General features: G+C 42.8%; 1 protein-coding gene across 1 annotated transcript in view; it reads left to right on the top strand.

The window, feature by feature from the left end:
* LPAR1 (lysophosphatidic acid receptor 1) overlaps positions 1–23,686 on the top strand; it is a 172,129-nt gene that overhangs the window by 51,929 nt on the left and 96,514 nt on the right. Inside the window, exon 2 of the mRNA XM_069766542.1 lies at positions 3,553–3,612. The gene's annotated coding sequence lies outside the window, so the exon portion shown is untranslated. The remainder of the gene's footprint in view (positions 1–3,552; positions 3,613–23,686) is intronic.

Consider the following 23,686-nt stretch of genomic DNA (forward strand, 5'->3'; position numbering starts at 1 on the left):
CTGGTTGGTGAATTTTATAATTTACCTCACCAAGTTTCTCGACAACCTCATATGGCCCTTGCCATTTGGCCAAGAACTTGCTTTCCACCGTTGGAACTAACACCAGAACTCGGTCTCCCGAATTGAACTGCCTCACTCTTGCAGACCGGTTGTAGACCCTGGCTTGAGCTTCTTGTGCTTGGAGAAGGTGTTCTTTCACGATAGGCATCACCTTTGCAATCCTCTGCTGCATCAGGGCCACATGCTCAATGACGCTTCTGTGGGGCGTGACTTCGGCTTCCCAGGTTTCCTTGGCTATATCCAGGAGTCCTCGTGGATGTCGGCCATATAGAAGCTCAAACGGTGAGAACCCTGTGGAGGCCTGTGGAACTTCACGAATGGAAAACATCAGATAGGGTAAGAGACAATCCCAGTCTCTACCGTCTTTCTCTATAGCTTTTCTCAGCATGCTCTTTAGAGTCTTGTTAAACCTCTCAACAAGACCATCTGACTGGGGATGGTACACCGAGGTCCTCAACTGGGAGATCTTCAGGGCTTTGCACAACTCCCTCATCACCTTGCTCATGAAAGGTGTACCCTGGTCAGTCAGGATCTCCTTTGGCAGACCTGTCCGGGAAAAGACATGGACCAACTCGCGGGCTATGCTCTTTGAGGAAGAATTCCTCAAGGGAATTGCCTCAGGATAGCGTGTGGCATAGTCCAGGATGACTAATATATACTAATGGCCCCGAGCTGATTTAACTAAGGGACCGACCAAGTCCATGGCAATTCTCTCGAACGGTACCTCAATAATGGGCAGTGGCACAAGGGGGTTCCGGAAATGAGGAGTAGGAGCAGTTAGCTGACATGTAGGGCAGGACCTGCAATAGTTCACTATTTCCCGGTGACACCCAGGCCAATAGAACCTCTGCACAACCCGTTCCTGCGTTTTTTCCACCCCTAGGTGTCCACCCAAGATGTGTGAATGGGCCATGTCCAACACTTTCCGTCTATACGGACCCGGCACTATCAACTGCTCTACCAACTCCTCCCTTATTTTCGTGACCCGGTACAACAATTCCCCCCTCAACAGAAAATGGGGAAATCTTTTGTCTGCCCCCGGCTCCTGTACCACCCCGTCAATAACTGTGACATTATTAAAGGCTTCCCTCAGAGTGGGGTCCCTATGTTGGGCAGTCCCAAAATTTTCACCGGTAACCTCTAACTCCAGAATGTCAGATGTAGGGGATACTTCCTCCTCATCCCCAACCAGAACACAAAAAGGAAAGCTGTCTGCCTCTGGGTGTGGCGATACCGTTCCAGGGTTCACTGGTTCCCTGCCAGGGAGCTCAGAACCCTTTCCCCACAAATCCCAAAACAAACAGAAATCCCGGCCAATAATTATAGGGTGCAACAAGTCCTGAACTACGCCGACTATGTGGGATTCAGTGCCACATGCCGTTTCAATGTCCGCCCTGGCCATAGGGTAGTCCTTTGCATCACCATGTATGCACCGCACTCCGACTTTCTTTCCTGGGAGCAGATGAAGAGGAAAAGTGGCCCTCACCAGGGTCACTAGGCTCCCCGAGTCTAACAGTGCCGTTACTGCTCGACCGTTCACCTTTACGGGACACGCTTGAGGTCCCTCGTTGGATGGAGAGTTCACACTACAGACTGGATACGCATAGTATGAACAACGGCGTCCCATGCTGCAGTCCATCTGCTCAGTGACTTGGGAACAACGGGCAGCTATATGTCCTGGCTTGTGGCACCTCCAACAAATCACATCACCCGTGGGGACCTTGGGCACCACCTCCCCCGCCCTTTGTGACCTTGGACGCACCACCCCTTTTTGGGACTCAGCTGCCCTCTGGGACCCCCAGTACGGCATGGGCTGCCTCCCGAAGGAGCCTTCCAACCCTTGGTATCTCTCAACCAGTCCGATCAGCTCGTCGGCATTCTGGGGATCACCCTGGGCAACCCAAGACTGTATAGGCCTCAGGAGGGAATGGACAAACCGATCCATCATCACCCGTTCTACCATCTGTGCAGGCGCAGAGGTCTCTGGCTGCAGCCATTTCTGGACCAGGTGCAACAGATCAAACATTTGGGAACGAGGTGGTTTGTCCCGGTGATAGCCCCAGGAGTGAACTCGCTGTGCCCTGACAGTCAGTGTCACCCCCAGACGTGCGAGAATCTCGGCTTTCAATTTGTGATACTCTTTGGCATCCTGCAAGGTCAAATCATAGTACGCCTTCTGGGGTTCTCCCGTCAGGTATGGCGCAAGTACCTCTGCCCACTGCTCTGGCGGAAGTTTTTCCCTCTCAGCGACCCTCTCAAACACTGTCAGGAAGGCCTCAACATCATCCCCGGGAGTCATTTTCTGCAATGCACGTCTTACCGTCTTCCGGACGTGGGTGTCATCAGCCACACCTGGGGTTGGGGCGCTCGCCTTGCCCTGGATGGCGGTTGCCAGAAGCTGCATCTGCTGCTGATGCTCCTGCTGGCTCTGCTGCATCTGCTGCCGTTGCTCCTGCTGACTCTGCCGTTGCTCCTGCTGGCTCTGTTGTATCTGCTGCATCAACAGCCTGTTGGTCTCTTGCTGCCTTTGCTCCTGCTGGACCAAGTGTTTCAGCAGGTCCTCCATTTTCTCCGGCAATGCTTGCTGGCTTGCAACAGCCTTGACCCAGGACATTCAAAAATAAACTCACGTCTCCGCTGGGAACGCTGCTCGCAGGTCTCCACCAATTGTAGCGATTTCACTCACTCAGCTGCGACGGCTGACACTCAGGAGACGTGTTCCTTTAAAGTTCACTGGGTTTATTGCTTCATAAACCATGTGGCAAAACAACAGAAATCAAAATGGCCTTTGGTTCAGGCAAAGGAAAACAAGTGTCCAGTTCATCCGGCTCAGTCCTGAAGCCGAACACATTCAGGAGGGTTTCACCTCCACACATATCTCCTGTGTAAAGGATTAGCCAGTCTTATATAGGACTAACCACACCCAGTAATCTATCACATGATTAGCCATGTGGTCTGACATCACCACAGGTCCTGAAACACAAACATATGGTTATATAAAACAACGCAATATTCCGGGCTACATTACAGCAACAAGGCACTTATGTGGCACATACCTCCCATCGACTACACACCCTTTAGCCATGCTACAACATATATATATATATATATATATTTCTACTCTATTATGCAGTTATTGCCGAATCATGATACGTATTTCGTGTTTTGGATTCTGAAAGCTATTTAACATGAAACAGTACTGCTTGTTTAAGCCAAAAAAGTTTGTTTTTTCCTTATGGAAAGCCAGAAAGTTGACACAGCGCTGTGTCTTCCAGCTGTTTTCTCTTATTTTAACTGTTGTGTTATAAGCATAATACACTGAAAACAAGGGAAGAAAAATCATATACTGTAGCTCATTCCAATTTTTGCACATTGACCTTTCACTTACATTAGTAACCCGTTAGCCAGCCAGTATATTATTGTGATTTCACTACCTAATGTAGCAGATGGATAATGTAAATTAATGGATTCTTTATCACCTTTATGTTTTAGGACAGGTCACCTGGAAAGAATAGTGGTGAACTATACAAGATCAATGTGGCAGCTCTAAATGTAAGTTACATTTGTATTACTGTGTACACTACTATAAGCCATATAAACACCAGCAATGTGTTATCTACACAGCGTTCTTGGCCACTGAGCCACCAGAGACTAAATGCTATTCTAGAGGGTCGAAATAAATGTGTTTATGGATGATTCAATAGTGTGAACGAGAGAAGCCTTCATTTGATGCTTGCCTCCTAGACTCAATCACTTGGAACAGGTTATCAATATGAGATCTTTGAGGGTCTGACACCCAAACTCCCAACTCATCTAATATCTGTTCCAAAGGTGGCTGACTGTAAGCAATGTATGGATTGGAACACCACAGCTCCATACATCATTTACATGATTTAGTGGGTGTCAGACACACATCAAATGACCTTTCATAGGAATAGGTCATCTATGCGAGTTCCGGACAATCCCTTTAATCTCTTCACGACCTTTGACCTTGGCATCTGTGTACTTGTACTAACCTGTAAAATCAAATTGCAAGGTCAAATTTACCATATAGTGAGCATGGTAAATAAAAACCCCAAACAATTGGGGAATTGCGCTTTGTTTGCAATTTCAACGCACTTGGAAATTTTTTCTCGTTTTCCAGTGTATCACAAGATAAAATGAATGATGTCATTCAAAACTACAACTTCGCCTGCAAAAACAAGCCCTCATACCGCTATGGCGAAGGAACTCTAAATGTTATGGCTCTTGAAATAACGGGAGGAAAAGACAAAAAAAAAAACAAAACAAAAACAAAACGGAAAATCACACGGTCGTGAAGGGCTTAAGCAAATAAGAATGTGATTTGGTTTGAACATAAGGATGTTAGCTTATTTGATCCTTAGATTTTATATGCTATTTTAGATTGTTGCTAGATTATGCAATTTTGACCTATCATTGTGATAACATAGTAGGGATATTCCTTATTATAAGTATTACTAATATGATAAGAAACTTGGAAAATAATATACCTTGCTATTTATAAATATTCCTTATATAACTCAACTGCTGAAAATAGTGCTCATCAGTGATGAGTGGGCCTGGCAAAATTCAAATTTACCTGCTCACATAAATTTGGCTGGAAAATTAGATTAGAAAAGATGTTATATTCTTCTAATTAAATATCCCTTATTATGCTCTGGGAATTTCCAGACTCTAGGGCATAATAAACATCAGATGTAAAAAAAATATGTAAATATCCATATACCAACCTCACCACTCACCTCTATGGCCCTTTTGCTTCTCACCATCACCCGCCAGTCTTCTCATCAAGGTCGTGAGTACTGAGGGTTCTGTACAAATGTGTAAAAGTCATGACGATATAACATGCGCCATGGCCTGGGCCTTATCAGAGCCAGAAATCCCTATGTGGTGTGAGAGGTCTGGGGATTTCAGCAACAAGGATCAGACGGGTGACGGTGAGAACCGGAAGGACCGGACAGGTGAATAGAACATTTTTTTTAGGTTATAACCTTCTGTTGGCTTTTTACGGTTAAGACAAATGTCAGCCAGAAACTTCTATATTGCTGATTCCGAGTGGAAGCGAACTCCTTATTAAACCACATTTTGGTGAATGCGTATTTTTGAAATATTCAAGTACAGTTCAAGTCCACTCTAATTTATTTGCTTATCTCCAGCTGTCATACTCTTCTGTAATTATCTACATTGGAACAAATAAAAAAGTGGGTATGAATCTGTAATATGGATCTGTAGGCATTCAGTTTTTCATTTTATAAAAAGCTTTGCATGTGAGAGGCCTGTAACTCCAATTTTACAATGGGGTCAATTTAAGGGTAAGTTCACACAGGGCGTTTTTGCTGCGTTTTTTTTGCTAATTTTCAGCTACTTTTTACAGTAGCAGCAAAGCCTATGAGATTTCAGAAATCTCATGCGCACACATTGGTTTTTTGTGTGGTCAGTATTTTGTGCTTTGCTGCGTTTTTCGGACATAGAGCATGTCACTTCTTTCAGTGTTTTTGCTGCGTTTTTTCACCCATTGACTTGAATGGGTGTTGAAAAAAACGCAGCAAAAATGGAGCAAAAATGCAGGTATCATTATTTGCTGCATTTTTGCTGCTGAAAATTCAAGGACATTAGCATGGACAAAGAGAAAAATAAGCACCAAAAACGCAACAAATGCGCAAAAAAACGCACCTAAACTTGTGTTTTTGATGCAGCTTCTTTCCTGCCAAGATGATCAGGTTTTGCTGCAGAAAGAAAAAACAGCAAAAACGTCCTGTGTGAACTTACCCTAATAATTCTGCCCTAATATATAGGATTACAGACTGCAGATAGGAAAGGAAACCACACAAGTGCCTTACAGAAAGTTAGAATAGTTGTCACATCTGACATGGACTCATAAACGTCTGTGAAGCGTCAGCTGTCTTTGTGGTCAGTGAATGTCCGCTTCCATCTTTCACACTGGTGACTCAGAAATGTGTCAGTTTATCTAGTGGGTTTTATTGTCAAGCAGGACAATATGCTGAATGGCTTTTGTGCACAATTTTTATAAAGTTAGCAATATTTCTTAACTACTACAGCAAAATAATCATTTGCCAAGCACTGATCTAGCTGAACATTGTTATACAATCTATGTAGTAATAACTACTTTCATATTTAAAGAGGACCTGTCACCTGGTCAAAATTATCCAATTTTTGTCCTTCTTTAATTCATTCTGATTTTACCTGAGTATTCTGTAAATGGTTCTAGAGATTTGGGTCTTTTGTTTCACTGCTACTTTTTCGTGGTCTTTACAAAGGGGTGTTGCTCACATGATTCTCTGGGGGCATGCCATTAATCTGTTTTGTATTATTTCCTAGTGAGCCATGCCCCCCCCCCCCCCCCCGCTGAGTAAAGGCCATAGAAAAAATAAATCAAAAGGCCCATACCAAATAAAAAATGGCATACTCCAGGGAGCAGTGAAAATAGAAGAGAAAAAACGTGGCAAATGTGCCCCGGTGACAGGTCCTCTTTAACCATATGAAGTTCTACCAGACACTATATACTGTATATACTATGTCTTATGCATTAAAACCAGCATGAACCATAAGTGGAGCAAATTCCTATACTAATACGATCATTGCTTTTATTTTATAACATATAAAGGAAAAAGGAAAAGTGAGATCTGCTGCTTGATGTGGACTACACCTTCTCAGTTTGGCTGCACTGCCGTCTATGCACAGTGTCCCCAGGGGCACGTTTAGAAAATGAGATGTACCAGTAAAGAAAGGCAATAGGGGACATTTAGGAAGACTGCAATACTAGTTGAGGAGTATGCCCGATAGTGAAAACATGGTGTACACTTCTAAAGAGCAGTTCCAGCTACTAATGGCATCTGGAGCAGCAGAGCGACAAGGGTGCCGGGTGTTGCACCCCCACTGATCAGACTTTGATGACATATCATAAGTATAGGCTATCAACGTTAAATTCCCAGACAACCCCCTTCAGCAATGTGGAAAACCACTGTAATCTTGTTTGATGACATGTATAATGTGAAAATTGAAGGTGAGGCGAAATAACCACCGATGGGAGTCAATTAACAAGTTGGAACTTTTCAGGCAAATAAAAATGCTACTGGAATGTGATACTTGTGCCTAGTATGTCCTGAGATAAAACAGCGGTGTTATAAACATTTATCACCTATTCATAGGTTTGATGATAAACGTATGATTGCTGGGCGTCTGTTGCCAAGACGTTCACCGATCTGGGAATGATTATCCCAAAGTTCCCTGTCCATTAAGCATTAGTGAGCATGTGCAGCCTCTGCTCTATTATCTGTTAATAGGATCATACGTACTCACTAAAGCTTCATTCATACAGAAGACTTTAATCCTTATTTATAGGTGCCTGAAGTTTTCTCTTCCTTTCCTTCTCCCTCCTTCCTTGATTACGCCACATTTTTTACCCCAATTTGAATAAAAGGGTGTTGTAAAATATGTCTGATTTGTTAAAAAAGGCAGATACTTCATACAAGATTAGGGGCGATCACCTTCTGTGCTTGCGCCAGAAAGTCAAATCTATGGGTTAAATGAAATTAATTATTTAGGCTGTGTGTGAAACCACCCCTTGCACTAACCCTCCTAGTGGCAGTCGATTAAAAAAGTTGCAAATGAGGCGTACATCTAGCATGTGCTATCATTTGCAATATTGTTACACCAGAAAACTGGTTTATTCGCATTAGTAAGTCTGCCCCTTAGTTGTCCTTCTTACAAGACAACAGACTAATGAGCCTCAGTTTTTCCAGTTACCTATTATGTGGACTTTAAGTAAATACTTCCCTCATTGTATAATCCCATTCATTGTATAATCTTGACAAAAAACGGAAAGTAATACTCTCTACTCAAAAACTAATAGTTCTGGTCTTGAAACAATTAGCCTTTCCTGTTTTCATTCCATAAGCAGCAAGTCTGATAGTTTTATGGGCGGCTTTACGAAAGTTAAGAAAATGTTGCAGAATATGGTTAGCACGGGTCGCTGGCTAAGTATTTGTGCTGAGATACTGTACAAACCAGGTAATAAAATGTAGCTCTTCCCATTTAAGAAGACAGAACCACTGAGATGAGGAATCTAGAAATAAGAGACGATAAGGTTTAGGTAATAAGTGGTGTATGGTGGACATGTCAGACCGTTTTGAGAAATCTGTTCACTTGTTCCCATGGCACTACAGGAAACAAAGAGGCTGCAGGAAAAAAAAAAACACGCTATAATAAGAGGAAGCAAAGCAAGAATACGATTTTGTAAATGTCTACAACCAAAAGGAAGGGGCGAGATCTTACTTAACTGCACGTCTATATTCTTACCTGTGTGTGTACATGAGAAAAACTGCTCTAGACGGATGTGTGACGTTCGGTACTAGACAGACGTGTGACGTTATCACCTACTTTCCCACATTACCGATTCACATTGCAATCCCATTAATGCAGCACTTGTCACAATGGAAGTGATTGCTCTAACGATATTTTAGCTTGTTTACCTTCATAAGTGAATTTCACTTGCCTTCCATAACCTGACTGCGATATTGTAGAGGCTTCCTTCCAACTGACCCTCTTCTATATCAACGCCAAGCTTTTACAACCCTGCCCTGCTCCCACGGAACACCTCCTTTCTCCCAATTGAACACTCGTACACCTTTTTTATTTGGATAAATTGGCAAAATGGGCCTTTTATTAACTATTACAATAAATAACTTTTTGGAAGGAGGTTCTTGGAGCTCCAAAACCTGGCAGAAACCAGTAAATAATAATTAACCATCCAAAATTACCCCCAACTGCGTCCACAGGCTCAGGGGCACTTTTCCTGCCGGAAAACCTTTTCCATAACACCGACTCCCAGGGACCCCACCCTGTAAAATCCCAAAATCTGGCAGGCAATCAACCAAAATGCAAACATGAAATGGAAGGTTACCATCCACATAATGTACAACCCCACCACATATTTGCCTCCAATTCACAACAGCACGTCGAAATGACCCAATGACATCATCATCAAACATTTTGATATTTTACCTTGTGCTTGAGCCCCTAATTTAAAGGGTGGGAGGGCGGGACCTTCGCTCTTTGTGCCTCTTGCTGATTGCTAGCCCACACCCCTCCCAAGGCAGATAAAGCCTGCTTAATTGTAAACACACACACCCTATTGTCCAACCCCTCTAAACATTTGACCCCAGAGCCCGAGCTTCCACCCACATTTATCTTTTAACCCCTGCCTGCCCTAAAAATGGGTCACTCTGCCTATGGCTTGGCTGAGGGCAACGTTTTTCCTGATCTGGATAGTTACCGATCAAATCCGATTTCTGTAGCATTAATGGGAACCTGTCAGTAGTTTTATGTCATTACATTTGACAGCATGAAAATTGGATTCCTGGAACCCCTTCATAGGTGCCTTGCCTTTAAAAAAGTGTTTTATGTCCCCGCTGCATGCAATTTGTATGATCCAGTCCAATGGGTGTCTCCAGAATGCATGCAATGCCACCCCGGTCGCTTCAACCGTTGTGTCTTCTATCTCGGTGAAAGTGGATGACGCTATTCACATGGTGCTCGAAGCCTCGCTCCAGCTTAGTGGAATCGAGAACATGCCTCCCTCTGCCCTATTGAGCAGTCAGTGAGCTGGTGACATAGAAGCCGATGCCTTCGCATTACATGACTTCACTTCGCATTGCATGACTTTGAGCATTATGTGCATGATGTAGGAGTCGTCAACTTGCAAAAGGCAGAGTGTGAAGAATCTGAGCCGGCGCCGAGTGCGATCTGGAATTGCCCATCGGACCAGAGAATTTGCATACATCATGGGATGTGAATAATGCACTTTAATGGAGGCTTGCAGGGGTACTATAAAGGGGTTGTGTGACCCAATTTATATGCTTTAAAAGGTGATGGGCAGGGTTTATAAGGCATAAAGCCGGTGACAGGTTCCCTTTAAAACAGTTTGCCTACCAGAAAAAGTGATGTCATTACTTCCTGAGAGATGGGAGGTCAGAGATCCTCAGAATGAAGCAAGTTCCAGATTTTGCATGCCTGTTTGTAATGAAGCTGTGGCATACGCTAGGGATGTTCCAGAAAATCTTGCCGTAGGAATAACCCTACAAAGGAATCTAAGAGCTTGCTCATCTGAGCGTATAACATGGCCGAGTGCTATGTTATGCTTTATCTGATAGTACTCGGCCCAATGTTATACTAAGGGGTAGTGAAGATCTGTGATTTTTTTTTTCTCATGCCGATTTGTAATTAGAAAACAATTGCAGCATGCCAAGAGGGCATCTGATATTGGATCATGCACACCCATGCAAGTCTATCATCCGAGTGCAGTCCGATGTACAGGCCCAGAGACAATGGAGAAATTTAGTTCTCCATCTACTCCGCATCTGTGATATATTCTCTCATGTGAGAGAATCAGATCACAGTTAGATGACATCTGGTTCAAACTTTGAATGAGTTTGATCCGAGTGTCATTAGCGTAGTCGGCCTACTCCTTTATATAATTGTCAACTGAAATGTAAATTAAAATAACATAAATAGCACACGGTGGCTCAGTGGTTACTACTGTTGCGTTGCAGCCCTGGGGTCCTGGATTCAAATCCCACCAAGGACAACATCTGCAAGGAGTTTGTACAGTACATACCAATAGTTTGGACACATCTTCTCATTTAAAGATTTTTCTGTATTTTCATGACTATGAAAATTGTACATTCACACTGAAGGCATCAAAACTATGAATTAACACATGTGGAATTATATATTTAACAAAAAAAGTGTGAAACTAAAATTATCTGCCATATAATTGTCTAAGGGTCACTTCCGTCTGTCTGTCTGTCTGTCACAGATATTCATTGGTCGCGGCCTCTGTCTGTCATGGAAATCCAAGTCACTGATTGGTCATGGCAAAACGCTCACAACCATTGCCAAGACCAATCAGCGACGATCAGAGTCTGGCAGTGAAATAGCCGCTGATTTACTGCTCTGCAGTCAGCGCTGAGCGGTCACACAGGGTTAATGCCAGAGTTAACGGACCGTGGTGTAATGCACTCCGTTAACGCAGCTATTAACCCTGTGTGACCAACTTTTTACTATTGATGCTGCGTATGCAAACGATCTAATGTTAAAAATAATAATAATAAAAGAAAAGGTTATTCTCACCCTCCGACGTCGCCTGCTGTCCTCGGCAGTGCAAGTGGTAGGTTCCGGTGCCAAGGATGCTATGCGAGAAGGACCTGCCATGACGTCACAGTCATGTGACCGTGACGTCATCACAGGTCCTGCGCTCATACCAACCCTGGGACTGGAAGCTGCCGCGTGCACCGCACACAGGCGACAGGACTTCAAGGGCCCTCGGAAGGTGAGTATATGTTTATTTTTTATTTTAAGTCTTATTTAACCACGCATAAAGTGCCCACATTGCTATATACTACGTGGGCTGTGTTACATACTGCGTGGGCTCTGTTATATACTACATCTCTATGCTATATACTATGTTGCTGGGCAATATACAACGTGACTGTCCAATATACTACGTGCTCTGTGCTATATACTACGTCGCTGTGCAGTATACTATGTGGCTGTGTCGGTTCTGTTATATACTACGTCGACTGTGCAATATACTACGTGGCAGTGCAATATACTACGATATACGACGAGGCTATGCTATATACTACGTGGCTGACCAATATACTACGTGCCTATGCAATACATTACGTAGCTGTGCAATACACTACGTTGCTATGTTATATACTACGTGGCTGTGTTATATACTACGTAGCTCTGCTATATACTACGTATGCTGTGTTACATACTATGTAGCTCTGTTATATACTACGTCGGTTGAGTTATATACTATGTCACTGTGCAATTTAGTATGTAGCCTGTGCTATATACTACCTACATATTCTAGAATACCCGATATGTTAGAATCGGGCCACCTAGTGTCTTATATTCTAGGTTCTTCAAAGTAGCCACCTTTTGCTTTGATGACTGCTTTGCACACTCTTTGACATTCTCTTGATGAGCTTCAAGAGGTAGGCACTGGGAATGGTCTTCCAACAATCTTGAAAGAGTTTCCAGCGATGCTTAACACTTGTTGGCCCTTTTGCCTTCAATCTGCGGTGCAGCTCACCCCAAACCATCTCGATTGGGTTCAGGTCTGGTGACTGTGGAGGCCAGGTAATCTGGCATAGCACCTCATCACTCTCTTTCTTGGTCAAATAGCCCTTACACACACTGGAGGTGTATTTGGTGTCATTGTCCTGTTGAAAAATAAATGATGAATGATGGTCCAACTAAACGCAAAGCGGATGGAATAGCATGCCGCTGCAAAACACTGTGGTAGCCATGCTGGTTCAGTATGCCTTCAATTTTGAATAAATCCCCAACAGTGTAACAAGCAAAGCACCCCCACACCATCACACCTCCTCCTCCATGCTTCATGGTGGGAACCAGGCATGTAGAGTCCATCCGTTCACCTTTTCTGCGTCACACAAAGACATGTTGGTTGGAAGCAAAGCTCTCAAATTTGGACTCATCAGAACAAAGCACAGATTTCCACTGGTCTAATGTCCATTCCTTGTGTTCTTTAGCCCAAACAAGTCTCTTCTGCTTGTTGCCTGTCCTTAGTAGTGGTTTCCTAGCAGCTATTTTACCATGAAGGCCTGCTGCACAAAGTCTCCTCTTAACAGTTGTTGTAGAGATGTGTCTGCTGCTAGAACTCTGCATGGCATTGACCTGGTCTCTAATCTGAGCTGCTGCTAACCTGCTATTTCTGAGGCTGGTGACTCAGATAAACTTATCCTCAGAAGCAGAGGTGACTCTTGGTCTTCCTTTCCTGGGGCGGTCCTCATGTGAGACAGTTTCTTTGTAGCGCTTGATGGTTTTTGCCACTGCAAATGATGGCTACTCGTTTTTCTTTACTTAGCTGCTTTTTTCTTGCCATAATACAAATTCTAACAGTCTATTCAGTAGGACTATCAGCTGTGTATCCACCAGACTTCTGCACAACACAACTGATGGCCCCAACCCCATTTATTAGGCAAGAAATCCCACTTATTAAACCTGACAGGGCACACCTGTGAAGTGAAAACCATTTCCGGTGACTACCTCTTGAAGCTCATCAAGAGAATGCCAAGAGTGTGCAAAGCAGTCATCAAAGCAAAAGGTGGCTACTTTTAAGAACCTAGAATATAAGACATAATTTCAGTTGTTTCACACTTTTTTGTTAAGTATATAATTTCACGTGTTAATTCATAGTTTTGATGCCTTCAGTGTGAATGTACAATTTTCATAGACATGAAAATACAGAAAAATCTTTAAATGAGAAGGTGTGTCCTCTCACACTCTAACGATATACTGATTCAGATTGTGAGCCCCAATGGGGACAGTCATGATTATGTCTGTCACGTGCGGAATTTATGGCGCTATATAAGTGAGCATAATAACTAAGGCGTGCACACAGGGCTCCAATCAGCTTTGTAGATTTTGCTGTTTTTCACAAACCACATATATAGTGGTCTACTTAACATTTTGAACCCTGTGAAAAACAGATCCTGACTGTGCGAATGTGATACAAAACAGATGCATTTTGGCATTACTTTAGATCTAATAGAAATAAATAGAATCTGTCAAAGGCTTCATTCCTGACATTGTTCTTATAAATGATGTCACAACAGCATCAGGAAGAACTCTGGCTCTAAGCTAGTCTTAACCAAACGTATGTACAGAATACAAACAGTAACACCTGGGTCAATACGAAGCGCCTAAAAAAAGTGTCTTTGGTCTTTACTGTATGGCAATGCTTTTTTTCGCAGAACTCTTTAATGCAGAAAATTTGAGCTGAGATTTTGATTTTGGCATTTTTATTGCAGTTCAATATAATATACAATGAATACGTAGTATTGGTAGTGTACTCCACCCAACTTCCTTCATCCATGTCATTTTTAAGTCAAGCTGACAAATTGTACTGTCTCAGCCTGTCCTTAGCATGGGCTATTTGGGGGGCCCTAAATCAAGAACTAAGGGGCCATGTAGAAATGGGGACAGTTAGGCTATGTTTGCACATTGCGTTTTTTTTCATGCTAACTTTCAGCTGCATTTTACTGTACCAGCAAAGCCTATTTCAGAAATCTCATGCACACAGCTTGTTTTTTTTATGTCCTCAGTATTTTGTGCAAGACATTGTTTTTTGCCAAAAGCAGCATGTCACTCCTTTCAGTGTTTTTCACCCATTGAAAACAATGGGTGGAATCAAAACCTGATGAAGTAGAATCACATTTTTTTAGTCAATAGATTTTACCAGCATGTACAAGAGACAAATGTACCCTGACAAAAACGCAGCAAAAAAAAAAAAACGCAACAAAAGCTAAGCAAAATTTGGTCAATTTTTGTCATGTTCTTTAGGCTCAGATTTGTGATCAAACCTGAAGCAATCCTGATGCCAGCAAAGTGAATGAGAAACCTGTGTCCTGCACACGTTGAGTCTTTTTGACTTGCAGATTTGGTGCAGAAATTAATCTGCTCCATGTCAATTCTCTGTGCATTTTTGCCCTGTGGTTTTCATCACTGACTACACTCAAATCAATCAAAAATGCAGGGCAAAAAGCATGGAAAAAAAATTCAGGCAAAACACCCAAAAATGCATTTTTTTGCAGCTGAATTTTTCCTGCTAAGAAATGCAGAAATGGTGCAGAAATTTTACTCAACGTGTGCACATGCCCTTAATGGGAATCGTGTCAGTTGGATCAACCCTCCTAAAGGTCATAAGAAGCTGAATAAAATGGTAACTTGATATCTGCGATACAATGTCTTATTCCAGATAAATCATTATTATGTAATATTTTTTAACATGTATATGTGCTGTTAAAATCTATGGGCCAGACATCGATCTCCCTGAGAATCTGTCTCCAGAACTTATTTTAAATGAAGGGGGTGTAACTAGTGTGAGACATGTAATGACTGACAGTCTGCTCTCCTGGTCTACGTGTCTCACACTGGTAATGACCACTGTCCGGTACAATAAGCCCTGGAGACAGATTCTCAGGGAGATCTATGTCCGGCCCCGATATCATAGCAGCTTATTTACCTATAAGAAAACTTAGATCTCTTGGGAATAAAACATTGGTTCGCAGATATCAAGGTATCATTTTATTCAACTTTCCATTACCTAAATTCCATAACAGATGAATAAGATGATTGATCCTACTCACAGATCCCATTTAAGTTAAAAAAGGGTGTCACATTGAAAGAGGTTGGCTTGTAACAAGATAATGACCTATCAATGTTAGATCGGTTAGGGTATTGCCATGGATCAGCTATTACATTAAATGGAGATCTGGCTGGTTAAATAGGAACCAGCTGAGCTGTGGAGATGTAGAGGATCAGGTCCCCACTGATCTGGTATTGATCATCTAGCCTAAAGATAGGTGGTCCATGTTTGGACACAGAGCAATCACTTTAAGAAAGCAATAAAAGAGGCACACATTTGGGCAGACAACATGGTAGACCTGTGCATTATGGAACAGTAGATCAGGCGTTGGGGGATTTATGCCATCCATGTGTTACATAAAGGGACATTGATTTAGATACTGTATGTCTGGCAGGCTATGGCTTGCCCTGGTTAAATCAGCTGTGTGCTGGAGTGTAGATGTTCTCTAAGGCGTCTTTCAGATTAAGGAGGTAGTCTATGATTAAGGACATATTTATACCATGACCTTTAGGGGGTATTTACAGAACTGAGCCGAGAGATCAGAATAACAGAAACTGGCCAAGTATAATGATGCATACCTGGAGACCATCCCAACGCAACAAGTTATGGATTTCTCTGTTTCTAAAATAATACTTAATAGTACACAACCATGGGTAACTTCACGTGTTTCTTGGCAGTTCAACTATCAACTATCAACTAGCGGAAAAACCAAACATGTATTCTTCTTTCTGCAAAACAGCTTACTGCTAGTCAGGGCAGACTCCTTGATTTTATATGGTGTTGACAGGAGTTTTTCTAAGTTGGAAAAAATTTTCCATTCTTCCAGAGATCAGGGCACAGGATTCATTCCATTATTGGAAATTTGGAGTAAAGTTGTGCTGACTTGACAGAAACGTTTACAGAATGATGACTTCCTTAATGATTGTAATCATCGACTGATTTGCCAAGTTATGGCTGAAGTAGTGTATATGAGTTAAACTCTGGTTTATGTAGATAGGTATCATGAGCTAAATACTATTTATTACATAGTCTGTTTCTATTTTTCCCTGACTTACAATACAGTTCAAGAAAAATTAAAATGACTGCTCAAAGCAAACGCACCCTTGTCATGGCCACACATTTCCGAGTACTTCACCAGCTATCTGTTTTGAATCTATATTATTATTATTATTATTATTATTCTCCAAAATACCTTACATCTATCACATAGCATAATGTGACTAATCAGGAGAGACTATCATAGCCAGTGTAAAAGTCAAGGCAGGGAATCGAGCAGCTAGTTTTGGATGAGTTATGACAGAGTGAGCACGTCGGAGCTCACAGCTTAACAATACAGACAGGAAAATAATGCACTAAAACATTGGATGAATATTACACAGTTATTTATGTACAAATGCAGCAGTGATGTAGATGAGTGTTGTTGTCTATGAGATTACATTGATAGAGAAAGAGAAAGAACTTTCCATGTAGATTCATATTTTACACAATCATTTCCAGATACCGCATTTCTTCAAAAATTTCAGGAGTGATGTGTCTAGGGTGCGCTATTAAAAATGTGAGACTTCTTAATTTGAAAATGATATGCTCTACAGTAATGTTATAGTAGTTTGTATAAAGAATATTTAGGGTGGTAATGCGGTCAAAAGAAGACGTGTGTCTGTGCTCACGATCAATGGGCATCTCAGCATTGGGACCCTCAATCTAACATTTATCATCGATCCAGGGGACTTGTACATTAAGCTAACTATCCATTTATCACCCCTTGTAAAAAGAGAAACAGAACTACATTCATTTGATTTCAATTTGAGAGTGGTTGATACCTTTTAATGGCTGACTGAAAATATAGTAACAAATGGCAAGCCTAGTGAAGAGGCCTGAGTAGTCTCGAAAGCTTGCAATTTGTTACCATCTTTTCAGTTAGCCATTAAAAGGTATCAACCACTGAGGACTCTCAATTCTAAATATTTTTCTATCCACTGGGTAACACGGTACCAAAATAAATTTTTCCTGTATTTTTATTTTGATGTTTTTTCTTCCCATACCAAATCTGTAGTAAAAAAAATAAATGATAGAAATCTTGCAATTTTCACACTGACCACTGGGGCTTTTTAGACTCCAACTTCCTGTTGTTTCAGGAAGCAAGACATGAACATTGGGCACAATGAGCACACTCTGACCCTATCTTTTGTTTTGAAGCATGAGGAAGTGCATGTGTCATCGTGAAGGGTGGAAGAGCAGGGTCAGCTGTGATTTTGCCAATTGTGATTGGTGGATTATGTGTTGTGAATAGAAATGTTCCCTTTCATTGTAATCCAGCTTCTGATGATAATGAGCCTTGATGAAAACTTTTCTAGAAACAGTAGGAAGTATGAGTTTGCAAAAGCCCCAGTGGCCAGTGTGAAAGTTGCAATATGATTAATTTTGTTTTCTAATAAAAATTGTGATTTGAAAAAAAATGCCAAAAAAAATACACGTAACACAAGATCTGATTTAAACAATAGGTTATTTTCTGGTGCTAGCTTCTCTTTAACTAGGGAGGATGAAAAGGGTTTTTCTTCATCGCTAACATTCATGATATAGCTGCTGGACATAAATCACTGATTGGTATTGATCTGATGGACCATTTATTAACCTGTTTCCATATGTTGTATTCACAGCCACCTGCCAATGTAAGAAGGTTACTTGTCAGGATACGTGAGATACAAGAATGTTATTCTTCTGCATTTCATTCATTTTACATCCCACAGTGGAAGGAAAAGTAGATTTTATAAATTCTCCTAGTCTGTTGACAAAAGGGCGTATGATAGATGACCTGGGTCAAGTGTGGGGCACATTTCCTCTTTGAAGCTGCGTTCCTCAACGTACTGCCAAGAGATCTCAGCTTAGAACTACAGTTAATTGGAACATATTACATTTAATAACTGTCAGAAATCATATAGTAATGTGTTGTTGGAGCAAACGAGCGTCGTTAGAGAGTCCGGAATTCAACAAGAAATGTATACATAGGGTTACACACTGTAATTCGCCACTGCATGTACAGCATATGTTATGTCCCATAGCCAACATTATAAAAGAGCCTTCAATTTCAAACATATGGTCATGCTCAGAATATTGTACAGAAGTGCTGCGGAATGACCAATCCAGTTTGCTTCAGTTTAGATCTGCACAACAACCCTATTACTAAATGGGCGGCACGGTGGCGCAGTGGTTAGCACAGCAGCCTTGCAGCGCTGGAATCCTGGGTTCAAACCCCACCAAGGACAACATCTGCAAGGAGTTTGTATGTTCTCTCCGTGTTTGCATGGGTTTCCTCCGGGTTCTCCGGTTTCCTCCCACATTCCAAAGACATACTGATAGGGAATTTAGATTGAGCCCCATCAGGGACAGTGATGATAATGTGTGCAAAATGTAAAGTGCTGCGGAATATGTTAGCGCTATATAAAAATAAAGATTATTATTATTTATTATTATTACTCACACACAGAAACTGACAGATTCAGGGGAAAAGTAAGCAAACAAAACAATCACAAACTCATTGTGAAATGCATGATGAAAAGATATTAGGTGACTATTATGGCCGCAGTTACATGTACAGGGCAGTGCGGGTCTACAAGAGTGCTTAGAAATGAATAAACTCAGACAGACTTTGTGCTACCCACTCTATGGAGAAGATCCCTGGGGAACACTAGCCTTCACACTTTAACCCGGGCACCAAGATCTGGACTTTTGCTGTGTCTTCTGAACATATGCTCTGCCATGCATCACTGTTGGGTGTGTACGCCTACTGGAGACGGACACCCAGATGCAGTCTACTATGTTGGAGTGTCCGCCTTCAGTAAGTGTATACACCCGAAAATGATGCCTGTCTGCACATTTGCTCTGCTATAGTCTATGGCCCATCAGTGCCTACACCCGAATCCCAACGTAAACCCTGACAGGACCAACAAATGAGTGCTAGAATGCAGTTTTAAAGTTCCCTTAAAGCCTACATACACATGTCAGCTGAAGATGCCGATATCGACAGGTTCAACTCATGGTCTAATGTGTGAGGGGGCATCGGCCGACTGATGTTTGGGAGAAAAGTCGATCATGCATGTCCGATTTTGGAATGCTTATCACATTGTTGTCCCTAAGATAAGCTGCCAGCTGACATGTCAGTTGGTGACTTTCATGTATAGAACACAAGAACGCTCGGCTGATTGAGCGTTTTTGTGCAATAGGAGAGTCAGCGGAGATGGCTGTCAGCCGAACAATGGGCCAAAGCAACATTTGGCAGATAGTCATCTAATGTGTATCACCAGCTTACCAGCTTATGCAGAGCTTACCTGAACAGCCCTATTGAATAACATTGGTCAGAGTACTGTCTGATCAAAAATTGGACTGCACACATCTGATTTATACGCTCACCTGCATGAGCCCTTAAGGCCCCATACACATTAGAGTAATGTCGGCTGAACCCACCAATATCGATGGGTTTGGCTGACACTCTAATGTGTCGTGAGTGATGTTGATCGCACATGTCCGATTTTTGACACGGGAGTGCCCAGCTGAACAAGTTCTCCTGCCCATGTGCGGGTCGGCTGAGATGGCTGTCAGCTGGAAGATCGGCAGAAGCATGGTCAGCCAACAAGGTCACAGGAGCGTATAGAAAAATCTGTCTGATTTTCATCCAGAAAAGTGGGACGATTTTTCTAGTCATCCATGTGCAGTCTGTATGTAATCCGTTTTTTCAATCAGCAGCTATTAATTATTTACAGTTTCCTGTTACAGAATTGTAATGTATTTGTAAAATTTGGATACCACTATTATGGTCTGTATGGCATCCAACTTATTTCTCACGTTACACCGATTTCAGAGTGAAATTTCAGTTTTTATCATGCCAAATACAGCTGAGAAAAATACCCTGATCTGCACGGTCTCACAGAATAACATTGGGCCAAGTACAGTACGATATTTTATCAGATTACACTTGTCCGGGTAACACACTCGTCCGAGTACAGCCTTAGGATGCCGTCACACTAGCAGTATTTTGTCAGTATTTTACATCAGTATTTGTAATCCAAAACCAGGAGAGGAACAATTAGAGGAAAAGTATAATAGAAACATATGCACCACTTCAGTATTTATCACCCACTCCTGGTTTTGGCTACAAATACTGAGGTAAAATACTGACCAGATACTGCTAGTGTGAAGGCAGCCTTACTGTGAGAAATACTCTCAGCCTCTTGGATTCTCCCACATTGGTGTCTGAGTGCGAAGTACTTCATTGTACGCTAACAGATCTCATTCACATCCAGATCATGAATTGTTTGTGATTCTGAGACAATGAGAAAATACTCTATGGGAAACAGACGCTCTCACTGACAAAGATCATTGTAATAAACTTTCTAGACCTTAGAATTTTATCATCACAAGACAGAGCGTCAAAGGAACGTTATCACTAAGTAAACCATTGTGTGGTTTGTCAAAAACAAAAGAAAATACTGGGAACTAGTTAAAAATGGAAGAACTTGTCAAATATTCAAAGGCACGAGATAAATGTCCACCTAAGGAGGGAGCTTCCCAGCTTTTTTGTAATGTTCGCCATTAATTTGTCTAGGTTTTATGCAGGTAACCTGTGAAAATTTTAATCTGACATTTTGTATTTTATATTTATGTATTTCAACCACATTGGTCTACTATCTTATAGAAGAATCATGCTATTGAATTTTAATACTATTGATACTATTGTTGTAAGGGCAGATAGGATGGCATTAGATGTGTCTGACAGCAACATACTCCCCTCTTCCTGGTCACCAAATTTGACCGATATGAGATACGGCCACCACTTCTCAGGGCTGATGCACAGAATTCTATAATGCTCCATATATGCCCCCAAACCGACCTGCAAGACAAGAAAAAGAGCTTTTATTATACTCACCCACGGGGTGGTCCGGTCTAATGGGCATTGCTAATCTTGGTCTGGTGCCTCCTTTCTTCTTACGATCGCCGTCCTCCTTCTTGCTTCGTGTGGATGATGCATCCTACGTCATCCACAAAGTCTCCCGGCATTGGACTCCTGCGCAGGCGTACTTTTCTGCCAAAGTACAGCAGTGCGCATGCGGCCAGTCTCTTTGGTCTCTGCACATCCATACAAAGAAGAGGAGGACGGCATCACAAGAGGAGAGGAGGTGCCGGACCAAAATTGCAACGCCCGTTGGACGGGACCGGGCCGTAGGTCAGTATAATTAGAGGTCTTTTTCTTGTCTTGCAGGCCAGATCGAAAACAAATGCAGCATATTAATAATAATAATAATCTTTATTTTTATATAGCGCTAACATATTCCGCAGCGCTTTACAGTTTTTGCACACATTATCATTGCTGTCCCCGATAGGGCTCACAATCTAGAATTCCTAACAGTATGTCTTTGGAATGTGGGAGGAAACCAGAGTGCCCGGAGGAAACCCACGCAAACACGGAGAGAACATACAAACTGTTGTCCTGGGTGGGATTAGAACCCAGGACCCCAGCGCTGCAAGGCTGCAGTGCTAACCACTGCGCCACCGTGCTGCACTAGAATGTTGTATATCACTGCTGTGCAGATGGGCGCGCCATCTTGCGTTCCCAGGATGCTTTGCGAAATTACCCATATGACTTAGCGGTCTCGCGAGACCGCTAGGTCTTATGGGTAATTTCGCAAAGCATCGCTGGGAAAGGAAGATGGCGGCAGGCGCGAGCAGTTCAGTGGACAACGGAGGGTGAGTATAGCAGGTTTTTTGTTTTTGTACTATTTTTAACATTACTTTCTTTTACTATTGATGCCTCATAGGCAGCATCAATAGTAAAAGGTAGGGACACACAGGGTTAATAGCGGCGGTAACGGAATGCGTTACCGCCGGCATTAACCCTGTGTTAGCGGTGACCGGAGTGGAGTATAGAGCGGGCGCCGGGAACACTGACTGCGGGGAGTAAGCAGCGGAGCGCCGGGGACACTGACTGCGGGGAGCGGAGGGCCGGGGACACTGACTGCGGGGAGCGGAGCTCCGGGGACACTGACTGCGGGGAGCGGAGCTCCGGGGACACTGACTGTGGGGAGTATGGAGCGGGCGCCGGGGACACTGACTGCGGGGAGTATGGAGCGGCCATTTTCTTCCGGACTGTGCCCTTCGCTGATTGGTCATGGCTGTTTTGCGGCGACCAATCAGCGACTTGGATTTCCATGATAGACAGAGGCCACGACCAATGAATATCCGTGACAGAAGGACTGACAGACAGACGGAAGTACCCCTTAGACAATTATGTATATAGATGTATGCATAGTGTATAGCACAGCCCACGCAGTACATTGCGCAGCCCACGCAGTACATGTTGCATATAACGTAGCCCACGTAGTATATTGCGCAGACCACGTAGTATATTGCCCAGCCCACGTAGTACATTGCGCAGCGCATATTGTATATTGCGCAGCCCACGTAGTACATTGCACAGCCCACATAGTATATTGCGCAGCCCACGTAGTATATTGTGCAGCCCACGTAGTATATTGCGCAGCCCATGTAGTATATCATCATCATCTCGCGAGACCGCAATGCATGGAGCGGTCACCGGGGCGTCGCGAGGAGCGTTGGTAACCGCTTCAATCTGGGGGGCCACCGGAAGGTGAGTATATAACTATTTTTTTTTTTTTTAATTATTTTTAACATTAGATCTTTTTACTATTCATGCTGCATAGGCAGCATGAATAGTAAAAAGTTGGTCACACAGGGTTAATAGCAGCGTTAACCGAGTGCGTTACACCACGGTCAACGCTGCCATTAATCCTGTGTGAGCGCTGACCGGAGGGGAGTATGCGGGCGCCGGGCACTGACTGCGGGGAGGAAGGAGCGGCCATTTTCTTCCGGACTGTGCCCGTCGCTGATTGGTCATGGCTGTTTTGCCACGACCAATCAGCGACTTGGATTTCCATGACAGACAGAGGCCACGACCAATGAATATCTGTGACAGACAGATAGACGAACAGAAAGACAGACAGACAGACGGAGGTGACCCTTAGACAATTATATAGTAGATATATTTTTTTCCATTCTTTGCAGTTGGGCTTAGGGTTGGGGTTATGGGTTGGGTTTGTGTTAGTGGTGTGTACGTTTTTTATATTCGCTGTGCCATAAAGGCCTCCTAAATGAACTAAAAGCAAGACCACATTAAAAGCATGCTGTACCTGGGGCATTACTGAGTCACCCCCATGGCGCCAGAGTAGGCAAGCGAGGATAAAGGTTGACCAGGTCCAGACAGACATTTCGGATCCAACCTGCCCCAATATGAGATTGCCGTGAAGAGGCGGGGTGGCTCAAAGAATTGATCAATTGTTTGCTAAATGTCTCATTTTGAAAATACAGTTAGAAATTAATATGTGCATTTGCACT

The sequence above is a fragment of the Ranitomeya imitator genome, chromosome 1, assembly GCF_032444005.1.
Source record: "Ranitomeya imitator isolate aRanImi1 chromosome 1, aRanImi1.pri, whole genome shotgun sequence".
In the NCBI taxonomy this organism is placed as follows: Eukaryota; Metazoa; Chordata; class Amphibia; order Anura; family Dendrobatidae; genus Ranitomeya; species Ranitomeya imitator.